At 42.3% G+C, this 22,092-nt stretch overlaps 1 protein-coding gene across 2 annotated transcripts in view; it reads left to right on the top strand.

Annotated features, from left to right (window-relative positions):
• EFNA4 (ephrin A4) overlaps positions 1-22,092 on the top strand; it is an 864,452-nt gene that overhangs the window by 40,269 nt on the left and 802,091 nt on the right. The gene's annotated exons all lie outside the window — the stretch shown is intronic.

Here is a 22,092-nt window from a genome sequence, read left to right as displayed (position 1 = left end):
GGTTTAGGCAGGACTTGCTACTGCACTGTTCATCTCTGAACCTCCTACATAGGGGTCGTATGGGCTACCTTGCAGCACTTTAAATTTAAGTGTTTCTACTTTTGTCAAGTCAGGACTTTCACTAACGTGACTCTCTGTTATCCATTCCCTAGCCAGCATGTTGTCCATGGCCAAAAATCATGATCTGAAATTTATGCCTGCATTCAGTAAGTGGCTTGAACTCAAAACAGACTGATTTTGTATTTGGCCTGGCTACTCATCTGAGTGTACAACCGTGTCCAAGAGGCCAATTTCACTGGGCCTTCACTGAAAACCTGTAAACTCCAAAAGACATTTTTTTTTTTTTTTTTTTTTTTTTTTTTACTGCTGTCTCAGTCCTACTAAACATTTACACTTATCTGAGAGATGTAGTACTGTTTACTTGGCTAACTAAGGTAGATTAAAAAAAAAGTATGCTGGAAATTTGTATTTGTTTTGGTTCACATCAAAGTCTCAGGAGGGATAAAAGTGCTTAATCTGTATGTTGAACCATTTAAGAAGTTGATATAATCCTTTTCTTCAGTTAAGCATTAATCTGAGCTTTAATAATAATTAGAACCTTCTGTATAATTGTGCTTACTACTTTGGCTGTTTTAGAACTGAAGTTGTGTCCCCTCCTGTACTTGGCTGGCCATTGTAAAGTCATTGCAAAGCCATTCTGTGCTTCAAAAGCACAATGGTTCCTATCAATTTATTCTTTGGTTTCAAACAGTTTATTTTGGAAACTAAAAAGTTACTTCCACATTATGACGACCCACCACTGGACCAGTAATCAAGGGGCCTCAATTCTCACCACTGGCACTAGTGGGGGATGCACACTGGGAGGATAATGGATACACATACAGTATTTCCAGATGCAACTCTGCATCAAGTGCAGTTTCCCTTAAGAGCACACAGAGAACCCCAGTCGGTCCAGGGCTGGTTTATCCCTTTTCCTCCAGATCCCCAGTAAGACTCTCCACTGGCACAGCTGCAGAGTTGTGATCTCTGCTGAGTGACCAAGCCAAGACCTACACCCTCTCTGTCCAACCAGTGCTTTATGTCCCGGACCAAGTAGCTGACACACACACTCTTTTTGAAGTTTGATTTGTACATACACACAGCTGGGAGAGGCAGTCACAGGTTTACTAGCTATGCACCCTTCTGCCCTGACTGTAAGGTAGTTACCACTGTGTTAACTCCTTCTCAGGTACTTTAAGGCTCTTAACAAATGGTGTCCAATATGACTGTGTAATATTAATATTAACACAAATGGTAGTTTAACCAAGAGTAAGGCTATTGGGGGTGGCCCACACAGTGCCACCAAATAAATATGCAAGTACTCTCAAAACCTGAGTATCTCTAGATCAGCCACAATTAAAGGTTTAAATATATTTAATAATACATAATAAAAGAACAAGACAATACTAAGTATATATTCACAATGACATCAGAGTTCAAAATCACAGGATATATTTAAAACAACATTTGAAAAGGTATTTTCAAAGTGCTGTGTTTGAAATATAACCACAGTGTGCCCTACTGGAAGAAAAAAGAAATGTACATGCACTATTGTAACTGTTTAAATGTAAATAGTTTAATAGTGGAAACTGAAATACAGGTAACTTCAGTCCAGCAAACTTTAGAAAAATAACTGAAATTTAAGTACTTTATGGCTAGGCCATAAAAGATGGTATCTTTCATCTCTCAGTGCAGCAAAAGACACAATGTCTGTACTAGGAAGCTTACTGTATTGTCTTTAGGGTGAACTAGTTACTAGTCTTGAAATGTGGAGGAATGTAATTGTTCTAGGACTTCCAGCATCTGCCTAAAGATCTAAGCAAAAGCTGTGTATTTTTACAGGTACATGCTAAATACTGTCAGCTTCTGGCAGTGGGGTCTTTGGCCCGGGAACATGAAATCAGATGACAAGAAATTATGTCATTCTGCAAGCTATCCCAGCAGTAATATTTTAGATTTTAATTTGAGAAGTCTTGTTAGTGATACAGAGCATTCTGTATTCTCTCTTGGACGTGGCAACAAGCAGACCCATTCACCACACATTACCTTGCTCTAATGAAGTAAGTTTCTGGGGAATAGTATAATTCTCTTTGATATAGTCAGGAGTATAGCAAAGTTTAGTTTAGATATTTGTCTTTATTTATTTGAGACTGTCATGCAAACATGCATCTGTGCAAGCAGTTTGGTTTACACTTGACACACAGTTCTAATACATTTTGTAACACAAGCATCTTGTGTAAATCATTTTGTTATTCACCAGTGACCTATAATTATTTACAAAATTCCAGCTAGCTGTGCTGGCAGCATCTCCTATTGTCACAGGAACCATTACTCTTCTTTTTTCCCTTCTACTCCTGATCAGTGTCCTTCCCTCTGGTATGTGTAACATTTTTTCTTTTCTTGTTCTTAACTCTTTTTCCTCTTTCTGTCTACTCATGGTCTGTCTACTCCTTGTCTTGCCTGTCTTCATCTGTTCCATTTCTTATTAAACCACATCTTCTTCATGTTTCATTGTTGCAGTCATCAAATTTAGGTTATCCCTGCAAGGGTAGCCCTCGGCCAGCCCAAATACCTGAGGCTTAGTATTTCTGCGTCGGTTGCTGTCGCTTCAGGACTGACTTCAGGTAGTCAGTAGTATAAAGTAAGGTAGCCGATGCCATTACATCAGTCTTGCTGTGGAGCCCGAAGCAGAAGCAATTTGCACGAGTGCCAGTCCCCCACTACCTGAGCTTTGTCTACCAAAGTGAAGCTTAAGTCTTCTAAAGCTAAGTATCCCGTTGGGGATCCTTTTTCTTGCACTAACCGATGTCAGAAAAAGTTAACTTGTCTCGCCTGTGGAAAGCAAATACCACACCGAGACTTTCATTCTTACTGCGTCACTTGCTTAGGCCCAGACCATGATGTCCCCCGCTGTTGCTTCTGTGCTTTGTTCAATGCCAGAACTATCTGTCGTCTGGCCTTTATTGTAGCTAAATATTTCGCTTGCAGTCCTCAAACTCTGATAATGGCTTCAGTAAGCCATCTGACAGCAGATCTTCTGAAACAATGTAAAGACATACTGCACAGGTCCAAACCTACCGACGACACTCCTGTTAAGCTAGTCGTCAGTTGTCTATTCCTCGGTGAGGTGCTTTCGCAGCCCCTGATGCCCGCTTCTGTGGATTCGCAGGCCATTACCAAAACCCTTTCGGAGTCCGGTATGCCGTAAACCTCTTCTTCGACTAAGGATCCTGTGGTCATCTCTATTTTGGATGGATCTGGAGCCACTGAGCAGGCACCAGCTTCTGAGGAAGTCCTTCACACTACCAATTCTCAACACATACTGACGTCGTCTTTTGAGACTACCGTTCTTTTGAAAATCAGGCACCTGCTTCCTTGGCTCAGTCTGAAATGCTTAAAATGGCAGAAGACCTTATCATGCTGATCAAGGGTAGCCAAGCTACCCCCTCCAAAAGGAAAAGAGATCTGTTCCCTCTAGTTCTGTCTTGAGACAGATGACTCTCATGCTTCTGAATATGAAGACATGGAACCCCTCTCTACTTATGAGGATTCTGATGCAGAGGATTTGATCCCTTCAGCCTTCCTTTGGGGAAACTGCTCGTACCTTAAGGGAGCATTTTCAATGAGAGAGTCAGAACTACCCTCAGTCTAAAAAGAGACTCGGAATTCTTAGATCTTCCACAGCACAGAACCTTGGCCATCCCTCCAGTCCTGGATGTTGTGGAGGATGTTTTCCTAGAATCCAGCTTGACTCCTGCCATCCTCTCTCCTGCACCCAGAAAACCAGACAGGTACTACGGAGTCCCTGACTCATACAAATTTCTTTTTAAAAATCCTACTGCTGACCCTGAGGTAATTTCTCAAGGGCCTAAAGGAATTAAAGCAACCTCTGATAAGAATCCCACTCCCTCAGATAGGAATTCCCGTGCACTGGGCAGATGCAGTAAAAAAGTATGTACCTCAGTTACTCTTGCTATCATAGCATTAAATTGTCAGTTCCATATGCCAAAATTTCAGCAACATACCCAGGAACTCCTCGAACAAAAATGTCTTCCTTTCCTACTTGTGCAGAATATGAAGAGTTACAAGAGTTAATGCATTCTGCAAGTCAAGTAACTAAACACACCTTGCACTGTGGTTTTGACACCCTAGAAGCTTCTTGTAGGACAGCAGTCACCAGATCTGTCCTTAGAAGGCATGCATGGCTTAAGGAACAGCCCTTGCCAGACCATGTCAAGACTAAATTGTTGGATGCCCCCTTGCACAAAGACAACTTATTTGGCAATAAGGCAGAAGATATCTTAAAAAAAAAAAAAAAAAAAAAAATGGAAGAAAAAACAAAATCCATGCAGACAGTTAAGGATTTCTTACAGGTACAGTCGCCCAGGTTCAGCAGGCATTGTCCCACCAAGCACTGGTCCTTTCCTGCTTCCACTAGGCCAGTTTAGCCCAGACCCCGGGGAACTAGACCCCCAGACAACAGCCACAGGGAATGCAGAGATCTAAGCATTTGACTACTTCCACTTCAAATCCAGGGAGTTCTAAGCCACCCAAATATGGTAAGAGCTCACACTGACTCACCTCCCCCAACCCCTCCCTCTGCCCATCTTCACTTTCCCCCTAGGAGGAAAACTCTTCTTTCACACAAGGACCTATGCCACCATTACCAATGACCACTGGGTTCTCAACATAGCGTCCCAGGGATACAAATTTTCCTTCCACACCCTTCCTACTCCAAAAGGGTTCCCAGATCTACCTCCAAACCAGTGGGCAGAGGTGCAAAAGCAAGTCCTTTCCCTGCTCTCTTTGAGGGCAGTAGAACACATTTCTGCAGAACAGAAAGACCAAGGTTTCTACTCCAGACTTTTTCTGGTACCCAGAAAAGAGGGCATCTGGCGACCCTTCCTTGATCTATCTAGTCTAAACACCTTCCTGGTGATCACAAAATTCAAACTGCTCACCCTCCAGCAGCTGCTACCCATGCTGTCCAAGGATGCTTGGCTAGTCACCCTAGACCTAAAAGAGGCCTACCTCCACATTCCTATCATGGAATCATGCAGGAAATATCTCCATTTCAGGGTAGGATCCCAGCACTTTCAGTTCTCTGCATTTCCCTGTGGCTTATCTACTGCTCCCAGAGTTTTTACAAAATGTCTGGCTCTGGTCATTGCCTTTTGCAGACAAGACAAAGGAATATCCAGATTTACCCCATACTTAGACGACTGCCTAATTCAGGCAGACAACCAGGAAAAGGTGCTGAAGCACCTGGCCTGTGTAAAGTCCCTACTAACCTCCTTAAGGTACACAATAAACAAAAAGAAATCCAAACCGGTGCCCACCCAAAGGATTATATTCCTGGGAGCAAGCCTGGACACAGCATCCCAGATGGCATTCCTTACACCAGAAAAGCAAACTTTACTAACAGCCTATTTCTCTCAACTAGCCACCAGGCCTAAGCTATCTGCAAGGAAAATCCTGCAAGCTCTGTGGTTCATGGCATTTTGCATACTTCTCATTCCATATGCCAGACTGCATATGAGGAAACTTCAATGTACCTAAAAAGCCTTTGTTGTCCACACACTCTCAAGATCTGGAGACTCTTATACCTATAATACCTTGCCTCAGAAAAGATTTTCTTTGGCGGGCAACAGCATGCTCTCACAACAAGGGACTACCTTTCTCACCACCCCCCGCCACCTAGACCCTCACCACAGATGCAGACTAAGCCTGTGGTGCACACCTGGGCAGCAGGTGTATACAGGGCCAATGGAGCCCACAGCAAATCCATCTGCACATCAACCAAAAAGAGATGATGGCTGTCCAGCATGCCTTGATAGCTTACAAGCCCCTTCTCTCCCCAGGAACTCTCCTGATCAAAACAGACAGCACCACTGTGATGTGGTATATCAACAAGCAGGGAGGGACTCACTCCTACTGTCTATGTAGGCTGGCCATGACTCTGCCATGCAACTCCACCTGATAGCACAATTCCTACCAGGTTCTCTCAGCTCTCTGGCAGACCACTTAAGCAGAAATCTCCTGGACCCACACAAGTGGCAGCTCAACAGAAGAACCTTCACCCTAATATCTCAGAAATGGGGCATAACGAAGGTCTACCTCTTTGCCTCCTACACCAACCATCAGCTCAGCAAATTCTGCACCATGGAGTATCACTGCATGGCTTGGAAAGTGGATGCCCTGTCCTTCCCCTAGGTCAACCCATTGGTCTATGCCTTTCCTCCACTACCTCTCATCCTCAGAGTACTGCTCAAAATAAAGGAGGAAAAACAAAGGACAATTCTTATAGCTCCAGACTGACCTCACCAGTGCTGGTACCCCTTGCTGCGCAGACTGTCTCCACTGCCACCATGGCATATTTCTCAATTTTCCAAACCTCCTGACCCTGAGGGAAGGGGAATTCATGCATCCCCAATTGCAGACACTCAGTTTGGCAGCTTGGCTTATTCCCTAAACCCCATCAATCTGCCAACCTCAGTAAACCAGTTCTAGATGTTGTACGTGAGGCCAGGCACCCTAGCACTAGAAAGTCTTATGCTGACAAATGGAAAAGGTTCTGCACCTGGATTCAGGCTAAGGGAGCCAATATGGCACAGCCCTCCCTCCATCTCATCCTGGATTACTTAGCTGACCTGCTACACAGTGGTCTCTCTTTTTCCTCTATTAAAATTCATGCCTTTGCTATCTCTGCCCCTTTTCTCACACCCTTTAATCAGAAAGTTCTTGAGAGGGGCTAGCAGCTTGAGGCCACCCAGAAGAGCACCATCCCCAGCTTGGTACCTTAACTTTGTGTTGGAAAAGCTCACCCTGCCCCCCCCCCTTCGAACCAGCTTCTTTGACAGAGCTAAAATTTCTCTCCTGGAAGACTGCTTTCCTTCTAGCCATCACTTCAGCCAGAAGGGTCTCTGAGCTGCAAGCACTCATGGCTATGGAACCCTTCATCATCTTCCATGCTGACAGGGTATCCCTCAGGACTAACCCATCCTTCATGCCCAAGGTGGTGTTCATTGTGGCTCTCAACCAATCCATTCATTTGCCCACCTTTTTTCCTATTCCCTAGAACAAGGAGAAAAGGATCCTGCACTCTCTCTAGATGTGCACAGACAGCTCAGATTCTATCTAGATAAGACTAAATCCTTCAGAAAGTCTGATCAATTGTTTGTTAGCTTTGCTACAGGGGCAGGGGGCAAAGCCATCTCCAAACAAACCATTTCCAAATGGATCGCACACTGCATCCATTTCTGCTACAAACAACACAGAAAGCCTCCCCCCAAAGGGGGTCATGACTCACTCCACCAGATCAGCCTCCACCTCTGCAGCTTTCCTCAGAGGAGTCCCCATAAGGGCCATCCTGGAGGCTGCCACCTGGACATCTGTTCACATCTTTACCAAACATTACCACCTGCCTCTCTTCTCCAAATCCAGGGCAGGGTTTGCCTCTGCAGTCTTGCAGGGCATCCTAGCCAGCCCCTAGTTTCTTTGACTGCCTCCACCCATTTCCTCAGCTTTGGGAATCAACCCAAATGTGATGACTGTAACACTGAAACATGAAGGACCATAGTACAGTTGTGTACACTTACCATAAATGTAGATGTTGGTGTGTGTTCACTGTTGCAGTCCTGGTTTCCCTCCCTCCATCCCCCTTCTTTTTATCTTCTTTCCTTACAAGGGACTTGGTATTTACTTTCTACTGGTGGGGTTCTTCCACCAGAACCAGGCTCCTACTTGGGGGCTCCTGACAGGTTAGGGCAAGAAAAACTGATGTAATGGCATCTGCTGCCTTACTTTATACTACTGACGACCTGATGCCAGTCCTGAAGCGACAGCAACCGACGTAGAAATACTAAGCCTCTGGTACTCGGGCCAGCCGAGGGCTACCCTGGCAGGTATAACCCAAATGTGATGACTGCAACAGTGAAGACACTCTAACATCTACATTTATGGCAAGTGTACACAACTGTACTTTCCCTCTCCTTCTTAATTCTGTTTCATCATAAACTCCACTTCATTCCTTGTGGGAGGGTCTGTTTTTTTTTCCTTGTCTTTCTTTTTCCTAGTTTTCATTTCTTTCACTGTCATTAGCAACCCCACTTCCTCTTAACTATTCTGTGGAATCTTCATATAACCCGGCAGAAGTCTTTTTTCCCCCCAGTAGGCCTGTTTCTTGGATCCTTTCTTCCATTATGTGCTTTAACGTCTCCTTGCATCTCCAAAATGTGTGTCCTTTTCCCTTATCACATCTCCAACATCCCACCCCCACGCTCTCTAGGAAGATTTTTGTAATCCTTGCTAGGGTAAAATAAAATACTTAGAGACACAGCCAAGCAAAAAGTTTGAACTTGTGCACTTTTAATACATAATTTTCAGCATCTTTAACTTCTGTTTCACTCCTCTTCCACTGTCTGCTCTACTTCCTTCTTCAGAATCCTTTTACCTTATTTCATCATCATCATCATCATCCTCGGTCATCTCTTCCCTGTTATTACTTTCCTCTCTTTACCTTACTCTCTCCTCCGATCAGTTTCCTTCAAAAGCCTGGGAGTATCCCCACTGTTTCTCATCCTCACTTCTCTTTTCCCCCAATTGTAAGGGTCACATGGTATATCTCGACTGCTGACACATTCGAACACTTGATTTTTTAACAGTGTTCTGGTTGGTCTGAAGATACAAGTGCTGTTCTGCTAAAACTAACTAGTGATGCTCTTTCAAATACGAGTCCTTGTATCACTCTTACTCATTGTCTCTTTGGAGTTCTTTGTGAAAAAAATTCCTGGTAAAGAAGTGTTGACTTGCCAACTCCACTGGCCAGGAGGGGAAAAGCTCTGACAGTGACCCAAGTCCGAGTAGTGGTTTGAGTGTTGGTGTGGGCAGGGTGAGAGTGCCTGTATGGGGAGGGAATGGTTATCATGATTGAGATGCCTAAACCTTGTGGAGGAGAAGGGGCTGTACAACATGATGATACAACCCTTTGTTCACCAAGTTGCAATGTGGTAGCTCTCATCTTTGGTGCATGTAAGTCTGCAAAAACCTTGAGAATGTATACTGACTCTCACCTTGTGAATGCATAGTGACCCCCACAGTAACAAGGGCTATATATCACCTGCCCATGGGAGGGGTTAGGGCCATACCAGAACATCTCATATTGCTGGTACCTCCATTATTACATGGATGACAGCACACTTCACAGCACTTCCCTCCTTGTGGGATATCCAGTATGGAGCAATGAATAGGCACATTTCTGATGGGGGAGACTTGATGCATAGAGGGAAAACAAAGTAATGACTTGCCAAGGTCATATAACCAGGGCTTCTGACTCCTCCTTTGTAATAATGCTTTGGACATCAGGTGTCTGCAGGTGGGCTTATGAGAATTATCTTACTCAGTCATGTTGGTGACACTTTTAATTTACCTGTTTTAGTTTGAGGTGGAAAGACTGGAGTATCTTTTTTGTTTTTCTTCAGATTTTGTTGTGTAGTATTACTCCCCTTCATAAGTTTAGAGGACAGAGTATATGTGTAAGCTTAGAATCGTCTGCCCCTGCACAGTCCATACCTCTCAACTGTACAGATTTTCACAGAATGGCCAAATTTTGGTCCATTTTTCATAAAATTGTGGTTTTCTGGCAAATTAGTGGTGAATCATTAAGGACTAAAGTTAGAATATAGGTTTTGCATTAGCATGAATTTACTGAGTGGTATGAACTCAAATGTCTGTCATCATTTTCTATGAACTTTCCAAGTTTGTAAGAGCAGTATTTAAAAAACAATGTCCCTATTGTTGGGCCTTTGTCCCACTTTTATTTATGGTTTTGTCCAGATTTCTTGCTCAAAGAAGTTGAGAGGTATGCTGCACTCTTTTTGATTTGTATCACTATGAAACTTACTTTTGCTTTCGTACCAATGGTGGACTAGATCTGCTTTATTTTATTAAGAGAACAAGACTTTCTTAATCCAAACTAAGTCTAACACATGCACCTTGTTCCCAGGATATGCAGCCCTCCTGGTAGGGTTTGAACTGTGACCTCCTTCCCTTAAGGCAGGCACTGCTGCTTATTCAGCCATCAACATTTAATTGGTTTGCATCTTGGCTGTATGTCAAATGGCCAGACTTGAAAGGTGGTTATAAATCTGGTCTGTTATAAGATTATTTGTTGAAAGTTGAAGATGTTTTCTCAGTGTGCTTGATGTGCTTAGTAAATGCATTCTGGCTAGTTTTTAGTCAGTATTATGGATAAGCTTGTTTTCAGATTTTTTCCCCTTACTGTAAAAAGAACATGGCATACATGTTTCCATAAGCAGCAATTTGGTAATGATGTAAAAATTCACACGCAGAGTAAGAGTCTTTTTTTTTTTTTTTTTGTTTAAGCCATTACGGATCCATTACTGATAATATTTTATTGTACATTCTGCAGTGTTATGACTGTCCAGAAGATGCTGGGTACATTTAATTATTTTTAAACTTTCTCCAGGTTATATAGATACGTCCCCGTTCCATTTTTTTGAAACCTCTTTTGCAGCAGCATCCGGAAATAATGGGAGGGCATCAGTAGAACATCTAGTACTTGCGAATGAACACTGCCCATGTAATCTTTCATAAGTAATGGGAGGGATCAGCAGAACATCTTGTACTCATGAATGAGCACCGTGTAAACTTTCATAAGTAATGGGAGGGATCAGCAGAACATCTAGTACTTGCGAATGAACACTGCCCATGTAAACTTTCATAAGTAATGGGAGGGATCAGCAGAACATCTTGTACTCATGAATGAGCACCGTGTAAACTTTCATAAGTAATGGGAGGGATCAGCAGAACATCTAGTACTTGCGAATGAACACTGCCCATGTAAACTTTCATAAGTAATGGGAGGGATCAGCAGAACATCTTGTACTCCTGAATGAGCACCGTGTAAACTTTCATAAATAATGGGAGGGATCAGCAGAACATCTTGTACTTATGAACACTGTCCATGTAAACTTTCAGACTGTTGCTGTGATAACAGCAAATTGCTTTGGCTCGTAGCTGCTTAACGCAAAGAAGATGTGCATACGTAGAGTCCCTGTTTTTTGTCTTAGTTCATTAAAAAAGAGGAAGGAAATTGAGATTACAAGGTACGACACTGGGCGCTTCTCCAGGCGATTCTAAAACTATTATTGTACTTCAGTAATTAACTGAATGTGTTAATTTGTTATGAGTTTTCCTCCATTCATTCTCCAGTTATCTTTTATTCAGGTCATACTAGTGGGTAACCTATCTGGCACTTAGATGATTCAAAACAGGAAATTAGCCACGGATAAGATGCCAGTCGATTACATTATTTTGACTGCTCTTATCTGTTTACTTGTACTGCACATGTGATAGGCACAATAATTTTTAATAATTTAAATGGGAATAGTATGCTATAGAATTACATAAGTTAGGGTAATATTTGATATTCATAATTCGAAGAAATTTAATTTTGACATGAGGATTTCTGCTGATTAGTTTTATTTTCATATTATTCAGGAGCTAACAGGAAATCAGACCACACTATTCTGATATTGACTTTATGAACAACCAAAGGGTTCCATATATTTCTAGTATTAGTTACATGATTGCTTACTGCCTTTTGTGGTAGTCCTTGGCACTGAATAGTGTCTGTGTGTTGTTGCATAATGTTACTAGATGACCTTTTCTCTCGGCCTCTGTGCTCAACAATTCTGGACAAAGGGTCAATATTGAGGATAGTTTATGGTTAAGGTGTTTGTCTTGCAAGCACAAGGTGCAGGGTTTGAGTCTCACAAGGGATAATTGGCTAGGCTTAAAATGGCTCACAAGGGCAGTTAGCTTAGTACTAATCTATGAACCCATGAAGTATGACTTTTAATTCATTTTAAAAGTTAATAGAACAGCAGGACTTGTATTAGCACACATTTTCTGAAACAACAGAAGTATGAAGCTCTTTAAAATCTGACATTACTGGCTGACAGTAATCGTCAACAAATTACCAGAAAATCAAACATTTTATGAGGGAGTGGGCAAAAATAGGAGACCAGAATAACAGTTGAGAGCTATGCCTCTTGTCACTACTTTCACAAAGTATTGCTGGACCTGGGTAGGCTAGGTTAGTTTGGTGTACCTTATGGTTCTGTCCTTGGCTAATCTCCTGCATCACTGATTTGGTTCCTTTTACTTTTTCTGTCACATTTTCCTCCAAGAACAGTGCACTGCAAATGCACCACGTACTTGAAATGAACTTTAGTGCCTCCTTTGCAGAAAATTATTAAGTCATAGTAAGCATACATCTGTTTTCAATGATCTTATCTTTGGAGGCATTCAAATTTAATTTCAAGAACTTTGTTCTTACTGCAAAATGCTAACACTAACCAGTCAGTTTGTGCTTATGCTGATGTTTAATTGCGTTTATATTATGGCTGCAGTGTGACTGATGCATGTACATATTGTACTCCTTGTTTGTTACTATGGAGAGCAATGAAACTGTACATGGAATTCGATAAATAGTATTTATTGATAATATATGTCAGTATTGTCATGTTGGTCAGTATGTCATGTTGTGTGCGTTGCAGTGCGCGATCAGAATTTTCCAGTTTGTTGACAAACTTGTACAGTTAGAAAGTACTGCTGTGTTTTTGGCTTTGTAGCTGTATGTGTTAGTATTAAGAGATAGACAGAGGCGCAAACATCTGATGAAGGTGAGCATTATCCCATAGAAGGATTCTGTTCCAGAAATATTGTCATCTTTGTTAGTGTTTGGTGAGTCGGATGCTTTTGTGTTAACCAGCTTTGGTGCCTGAGATGTCAGCTGCAGGCAGAGGACAACAACCCCATTTAATATACCCTGTTACTGACTGTAGGGCCTTACCAACATTTATTTGTAACACATCCCAGTGTGGCCTGGCCTGCTTGGCTTCTAAGTAAAACATGTAAATTTTCAGTTTGTGTTGGCATTGCATTTTAGCCAAGGGAACCTATGATTGCTTAAAAAATTTACTTTTCTCAGACCCATAAAAATCTTATGATTCCCTCCCAAAGATGTACTTATTTGAACAGACTCCAAACGAGTACATCTTCTTGAGGGTATCTTAAGAATTTTATGGGTCTGTGAGAAAGGCCGCAAGTCCATGTGTGAATAAATTTTCTGCCTCTTCCTTCTGTCAACCTGTAGCTACATCTAACCTGTGTCACTTCTCTGAGTGTCTGTGTTTAGTGACTTGATGATCAATAGAAAATACAAGTGTGAGAATGAGTAGTTATGCCATAATTTTCTTCCCAGTCTTAATTTTATTTTTAGAGATATGCCAATAAATTTCTGGGTACGGTGGTGGAGCTTTAGTAAAGCTGCTGTAAAAATCCAAATACTGGCACCATAAACCCATGGTCTCTCAGTGCCATACAGGGGTAATCCATCTGAATTGTCAGGTTTTTTTTTTTTTTTAAATATGTAAACAATGGTACCAATTACAGATCACATCTTTGATGCAGATTAAATAATCTTATAACTGGTCTTATGTTGTCCGAGTCTGCCCTTGACTGATACACATTGATCTAGTTGGATCATTCTGCCATAAACCACCAATAGCAGTCTTGAACCCATGTTGAGTAAAGAAGTCTGCCATCTGCATCTGTAGGACTACTCTCATTCTAGGTTATTGAGGTTTTGGACTATGGTGATCATTCTGGACAACCTGGAAAATGTCTTGCTGGTCAAAAACCATCAAACTGTCTGTATGTGTGGAAACTCTAAGCCATCTTTACTCCAGACCTGACATTTATTCATCATACTGCTGTTGGTCCTTGTGTATCATGATTCTTAAAATTAAATTGCCGTGTAGGCAACAATTCCATCCACTAACACTGTATGAATGAGCACAGAAGTACAAGTCATTCTAGCTACAGATTTTTCCTCCAAATAAAACTGTCAATGTATGTAAATATAGCAGTACAGTTTTGACTAATTGTGTAATCCTGGGGTTTATACAGTTGATCAAATGTTATATAAACTCCCCACAGTCTTTCATATTCAGACTTGTCACTATCTAAATAAAAACCTGCAAAAGCATCGAGAGACCTCCAAAGCAGACACCCAAACAACTGCACTTCCAGTCACAAACCAGACAACACATAAAACACAAAATCATTGTGGCACACAATCACAGCCCTTAAGGCGAAATAACATACCTAACACACTAGTAATATGTGACTCTATAGTCAGGCACACTGACGTCCCACTCACTAGGCTGGACAAGCAGAAGGTTACTGTTAGCTGCCTGTCGGGAGTCAGAACCCGCCACAAGCACTCAGATCACTCCAGAACAAGTACAAATATGACTCTTGTTCATGTTGGTGTGAATGACCCAAGACGTACCTCCCTGGGCTACATGTAAAGAGACATGGAAGAGCTCTCTGATCATGTAGCCCGGGCTGGTATGACCCTGACCCTGGGTAGCATCCTGCCCTCACCAAGAATGATGCCTCAGTGTAAAGAAAAAATGATCAATTTCAACAATTGGCTAAGCTTCTGGTGTCATTCAAAGGGGATCCAGTGTCTGTCAGTCTGGGATGACATGCTCAACAAGCCATATTGCTTTCACAAGAGACAGCTTGCACCTGTCACCCCTAGGCTTTCAAATACTGGCCAAGGCTCTTGCTGCCCCCATAGTGTCTTTTTTTAGGCAAGGCTCCAAAGTCAAACCCACCTCCATAAACAGCACAATTAACAAAAAACTGAGGGTTGTGCTACTCCACACCAGGAGTTTAAATCTCAAAATGCATGTGCTCGAAGCACTCCTCCAGTATGGAGAACATAGACATCTGTGCAGTAACTGAAACCTGGTTCAAGGCACCAGAGAGCACCCCAGCACTACCCGGCTACAACTACATACCACACGTTTCGGCCACAGAACACAGACCGAAACACAAAAGGAGGGGGTGTATCCATATTCATCAAGGATTCCTACACCTCCAGGTTAGTGGCGCAGCATGATACCTCTGAGATGATCCATGTGCAACTAACATCGGGCAAATCTGCAGTGCAAATTGTGGCCTACTACAGATCACCCTCCATGACCCAGGACCACCACTCCACCTTTCTGGAGACACTGGAAAACATGAAGGTCCTACCAAACTCCCTGATATTGGGCAATTTCAATTACCCTACCATTCACCGGGAAAACTACTAGAGTACAAATTCCCAGGCCCAGCACTTCCTGGAATTCATCAACTCAAACACCCTGGATCAGCTGGTAAACTCCCCTACCAGAGGTGAAAACATATTGGACCTGGTCATCACCAATATGGGTGACAGGTGTTCCACACCGGAGGTCAACCCATCACTGGTTAGATCAGACAATAAACTAATCACTCTGGATGTCCACACCCCACCACCACCCCCAACTAAGGAAACCACAGTAAAAAAAACTTTTCCAAAGCAAACTTCACCTTACTTAAGACAAAGGTGGTAAGTTTCACAGCCCCCACGCTAAAGGATAATGCTGCCCAAGATTCAAAAACCTTTACAAATGCACTCTATGAGCAACTACAAGGATGCATCAATCGTGCCATCCCTAGCAAAATGAAGACTCGCTCCTCTAAGAGAAGGAAACCAGTTTGGTGGACCCCTGCAATAAACAGGCTATACAATAGGAGAAGGAAACTAATTAAGAAAAAAAACAAATCCCAAGAAGGGAAGACATCCCTGATCAGTATCAGTAAGAAACTGAGGTCCCTCAATCATCCAAGGCTAACTTCAAAAGAAAAATAGCCAAGGATTCAAAAGGTAACCACAAAGCCTTCTTTAGCTATGTTAGAATCTAAGTGGCAACTCGCAGATATGCACTGAACTAGTGCAAAATAGCGCAAAATATACTGAACCTACGGATATTGCCAACACCCTGGCAAATAGATTCAGTGCAAACTTCACCCCCGTCTCACCTCCAAAAGGGCCCACAACAATACTGGAAAAGTGTAGTGTCCCAAAAATCAGACGCACAGGTGAAAACAGCCCTTTCAAAAGCCAAAAGCACAGCGTCAATGGAACCAGATGGTGTCCCAGGCTGCGTCTTGCACGAACTACAGAACAAACTAACCCCCTACCTAAATACGCTGTTCAACCTCAGCCTCTCCACAGGCTACATGCCCATAGAATGGCACACCGCAACAGTTATTCCTCTCCACAAAGGAGGGGCCACAACTGACCCTGGTAACTATCGCCCCATAAGCCTGACTAGCCTGGTCTGCAAGGCTATGGAGCGCATCATCATGGAACTCCTTAACAAAGACATTGGGAACCTCCAAACACTTGACCTGACCCAGTTTGGCTTTAAGGGCAGAGCATGTCTATTAAACCTGGTGGACTTCTTTGAGACAGTCACCAAGGCCATAGACGAGGGAAAGGTGGTTCACATAGCCTACCTTGACCTCGCCAAGGCTTTCAACACCATTCCCCACTCAGGTATTACAGAAAAACTCACCAGCCTGAACATAAACCCCTACATCACGAGATGGGTTGCCAACTGGCTTGCAGACCGAACTCACATGGTAAGAATAGCGGGCTCCAGGTCTGACTCTAAACCAGTCACAAGTGGTGTCCCACAAGGCTCGGTCCTGGGACCCCTACTGTTCGGCATATACTTCTCAGAAGTACAGGCAAATACAGGAGGACTATGGCTAACCAAGTTCGCTGATGACTGCAAACTGGGAGCCATAATTGACTCTCCGGCTGACACGGACATCCTCCAAAAGCGCATTACTGAGACGGACACCTGGTGTCAAAGTCATGGCCTCAAGCTAAATGCCAAAACATGCACAGTCATCCCATTTGGGAAAAACAAAACACCCACAAATTACCACATAGATGGCAGCAACCTTACTACAGAAGAGGTAATAAGAGATCTGGGGACCCAGGTAGATAGTAATCTCTCCTTTGACAATCCTAGCCAAAGTAGTTAGGAAATCCTTCAATGTGACCCATCTAATTACTACAGGGTACGCATCTAGAAATAAAGAGGTTATAGTGCCCCTGTACTCGTCACTCATTAGACCCATCATAGAGGACAATGCCTTATTTGGGATGTACCTCACAAGACACCTCCAACAGCTGGAAAGACCACAAAAGTACCTCACCAAGAGGATTGCTGGTCTCAAACATATGTCCTGTGCAGCCTGACTGAAAAAACTCCAGCTGTACTCTGTGGCATATCACTTATTCAGAGGTGGTCTCTGCCTGACTTACAAAGCCATGTCCAACTCAGAATTTATGGACATGCTCCACCTAAAGAAATCCAAGTCACTGCGAGTCACGCACTCTAGTGAGCTAAACCATGCCACAACAATAAATAGAACATGCTGGAGGGATAGATTCCTGTCACAGAGACTCCCCATGCCTTGGAACAAAATTCCAAATTACATCAGGCAGAGCCCCTCACTAACACTCTTCAAGAGAAACCTTGACGAGTGGATGGGTAACAGAAAATACACCCCTGGGATCACTTCATTACCTCTGCTTGACAGATGATCAGTTAATTAATCAATGGGGTGGCGAAAGCCGACACACTCTGGCTAGGCTTATAAATGCCCTCTGGCAGATAGCCTAGTACCTACCTATGAACCTATGTATTGACCTCTAGTAATCCTCAGAGGACATTTTGAGTTCAAACCATTAACAGCCCTGATCATCATTAAATTGGTCCACCCTCCTGTTTACCCCATCTATCACATTTTAGGTGTCTAGGTCATCTGAGGTCATTCTGTCACAGTAATTCAGTGTGTGTAAATACATTTTTAAAGGCAGTAGCAATATCTCATGCGGATACTTCTGTGATAACTGGAAACATCTGTCTTCACGTACGGCATGCCCACACTGATTTCAACTGGTGTGGGAAGCTGTTGCCTGCTTCTCTTCCCCTCCCATCCCCATGCCATTACATTTTCAGGGCCTGTTCTCCACCCAGAATTCCACCTGTTTTATACCCCTCTTAGAGGCATACACATGACTGTAGACAGACTTTCACACGCACATATAAGACATACCCTAGTCAGAATAATGCGCACACATTTCCTAAACTATCAGTCTGCAATTAAGCTCTCTGCCTTCTTTCCTTGCCTTATATTTACTAACCCCATGCTCATCCCCAGTCATCTCAACTTAGTTCATCCTTCTCACTCTGCTAACAAATTGTATCTGTCTATATTCCTAACCCCAGTGTTTTAGCTTCTGTCTCTCTTCAGAATACACCAACCACTGTACCATTCACCTTCCAACAAATCTGATCAGTTAAATTACCAAAGTTCCATTTCCCTGCACTAATTCCATCAATGACCATCCCTCTCTCTATCCTTATTCACCTCCCTAACTATCCTCCCCGATGTTATGACAGTTTAAATGTACGGGTAGGTAACATTTAAATGTATGGGTAGGTAACATTTTTGTGCATGCTTTCATACTCACACATTCCTCCTTATATCACAGCTATGTTCCCTCCACTGATTTTCTTAATCTACCCAGTGGTGTTACTGCCTTCATACCGTATATACAGCCAAACCTCTAACTCCTATGTAGACTTTTTGAAATATTCAGTTCTTGCAGCCTCATCTATCTATGCCAAAACATGTCCCAGAGCCAGAATAAAATGTAAATCACTCTTTTTCTTCCCCCTTAAAAGTACAACTCTGGTCGTCTCCACATTCTCACCTATTCACTCCGTCTACACTAAAATTCTATCACAATAACAGAAGCATCAGTATCAAAACAACTGACGTTCATGCATGATTAAATGCCCATGCTCCTGACATCCTAGCCTTCTCTGAAACTTGATTGAAGCTAGGTATCAAAGACGAGGAAATCACCCCACAAGGTTACGGGTCCCCTTCAGATTACCGATATTTCAGAATGTTGGACTGCATACAGTTGAGATCACATGATCAGTGTTCTGAAATGTTGAATTGTTTTTATACAGCTCAATGAACAGTGGTGATGGGAGAATTTGCCCTTTTCCTCACCTGTAGTACAATCTTGTAGTTGGTCTGTATAATTTGCAGGGGGTGTGGGGGGTGCCGAGGATTTTGCCCCTCTGCAAAACACAGTTTTTGGTATTTCCATAGTTTTCGACTTTCTGAAACTTCAGTCATGTGGGTTGACCATATGCAGGTTGATATTGGAAAATAGAGCTCCAGGTTAAAATATGTATAGACCTGACAGAAATGCAAAAGATGGTGGTGTAGCTATAATGTATTCTGACACCCTGGAACTTTTTTTTTTTTTCTTTACCCAAATACTGTAGCCAACTTGAGTAATGCTGAGATGCTCATCACCCGTCTGACTAAATGACAGGAAACACCTCTGCATCATCATAGATCTGTGTATCCCACTTGGAGATAACACTAACACATTAGAAAATGTTCCCAGACTACATCAGATATTCACCATGAAACCGTCTTGGGTGACTTAAACCTAGATCGGCTTCCCTCCGTGTTAATAAACTTGTATGGTTACTCACAGCTCATTTATATCCCAGCCAGACTCAACAAGTCAAAAAGGTAAAAGTCAACACTAGATTGGTTTACAACAAACAAACTTGATAAGGTGCAGGAAGATGAAATTTTATCAGATACATTTAGTGATCATCTATCCATTTTTGTCCTTGGACACATGACTCCTCAACACAATGTCATTTTAGAGACATAGGAACTCTTACAAACTTAAAAAAAAAAAAAACATTCTTCTGTAAATTGGAGTACTCTAAAAATAATTTCCCTGAATGATACAGTCCACATATTTTAATACTGCCTTCCTCAATGTTTCTAGAAAAACACCCATGCGCAGAAAGAAGGTTGAACAAAACATTGCCCCTGAATATCTGCAACAACTGAAAAATGAATGCAGGAGAGGGATAAGGCATGGAACACCTGACAAGGTAACAAAACACAGGAGAATCTCGACACCTTTACAATCAAACCAAAATAAAAGTTAAAAATGATAAATCCCTATTTTAACTTTGGAAAATGATCACCAAAAAAAACTTTTGGAGCTCCATTAAAAAAACTTTTATTCCTAGGTAGAATAGAACAACCCAGTCTATACCCAGATATGCACCTAGACAATATTGCTTCATTATTTAACTCCCACTTTGCTGTGGGCGGTGGTGATGCTGCGGTAGCGTTGTCGCTTCACAGTAAGACGTTGTCCTCGTTCGATTCTCAGCTAGAGCGTCTTCTGTGTGGAGACGTGCGTGAATGGGCATACCTTCATTGAAGGTTGTGTGTCAGAGCTGGCAACTCGGCACGTAAAGATCTGCTGCCAATCATTAGCGGACTGGAGTTCCGCTGTGGCGACCCCTAACCGAGAAAAGCCGAAAGACGCAACATTTAACTCCCACTTCATTAATCCAGAAAATCATTACTTAACGTAGTCACTAACCCTAGCTTAACTTCCAAGGCAGTGGCAACCATAATGCTAATACTTTTCTCAATTAATAATGTACGTAGTTAAAAAGCACCTCCCCTTAAAAGTAAAACCTACAACCCCAGCTGCAGGTAACTACCTGCTGAATACCTGGAAATAGCCAAAGATAGCATTGCCTGCTCCATGTTGGTATTCATTTAACAGATCCATCTAACAGTCAGTGTTTTCTTTCTATGGAAAAAATCATTCAGCCTACCCCTGCATGGGGAGGGGGGTACAACTGATCTTTCCAACTATAGACCCATAGCCATAAACCCCCAATCAAAAATCTGAGGAAAATGCATCCATTCTCAACCACATTCCACATTTTCATCAATAACCTCTTTTTTACTCCTCCACTCGGCATGGCTTTAAACTAAACCAGAGTACGACTTGCTGCACCAACAGATTTGTCTAGCAGCCACCTGTATCTGCTTTTTTTGGTCCTATGTAAAGCCTTTGGCACTCTCATAACAAATTGCATCACCAGCTAGCTTGCCTTGATCTGTCTTACCCCAGTCTGTCCTGATTTCTCGGCTACCTGCCTGACTGATGCCAAGCTGTTAAAGAGCAATCTAGCGTCTCTACATTTTTACCAGTTGTTTGTGATCCCCATGCTCCATAATAGGACCACTACTGTTTAATACATGTATCAGTAATTTTATACACTGCCTCAAAACATGCCAGACTAGTTCAGTAACTCTTGTATGCTCTATGCAAAATTCTATTCTTCTCCAACTGCTCAGACAAGTTTCTTTTTCCTTCATAGAAAAAGGGCTAGCAACAAAAAACCTGATACTTAACCTCAAAAAAGACACAACTTTCTCCTTTTCACTCTCAACTCTTACCAAAAAGCAAAGCTAACTTTCTGATCACTTATGCAAGTAACAGAAATATAGGGTAGTCTCCAGTATTAAATTACTAAGGATTATACTAGTCAACACCATGACATTCAATCTCCACATCCAACGAGCAATTAAAAAAAAAAAAAAACTCCTAGCAAGTTAGGTTGCTGTACAGAGCCAAACAATATCTGATTAAAAACAGATGAATAAGAGTAGCGTCCACCAACCTGCTGCCTACACTTCTGTACAGTTCTCCTATTCTCATCAACCTCTAGTCCACCCTGACATCTAAACTAGAACAGTCCTATAATAAAATAGTCAAGTTTGCTACCAGTAACCCATAAGCCGGACATCACTGTATTGAGACACCTGAACTGACTTGAGCCGCCTCACCTACTCAACTTCAGTTTGAAAAACTACAACTCCTACTCTGTCAACAGAGTTCTCAGCTCTACTGACAAACATCTCTCAATTCGCAAAGTAGAAAATGTTCTTTACTGCATTTGTATCTCAAAATCCTGGAATTCTGTTTCTCTTCCAGTTAGTCCTTCACAATGAACATATCACTTTCTGTATGTTGTATACATACCACTCCAAATTATTCTTGTGTAGCTTTGTAAGTAATACTGTTAATTATACAGTGACTGTCCATTAATATTCAAAAACAAGCATGCTGATTGGCCAGCCCAACCAGCGTGCTCGTTGTAAATCCAAGAATATACTAACAGAAAAAGGTTCGGTCACCCAGACTTTTTC

The sequence above is a fragment of the Protopterus annectens genome, chromosome 8.part0, assembly GCF_019279795.1.
Source record: "Protopterus annectens isolate FY-2018-M chromosome 8.part0, PAN1.0, whole genome shotgun sequence".
NCBI lineage: Eukaryota > Metazoa > Chordata > Ceratodontiformes > Protopteridae > Protopterus > Protopterus annectens.
The sequence above is the reverse complement of the archived record's forward strand: the minus strand, read 5'-3'. Positions and strand labels throughout refer to the sequence as shown.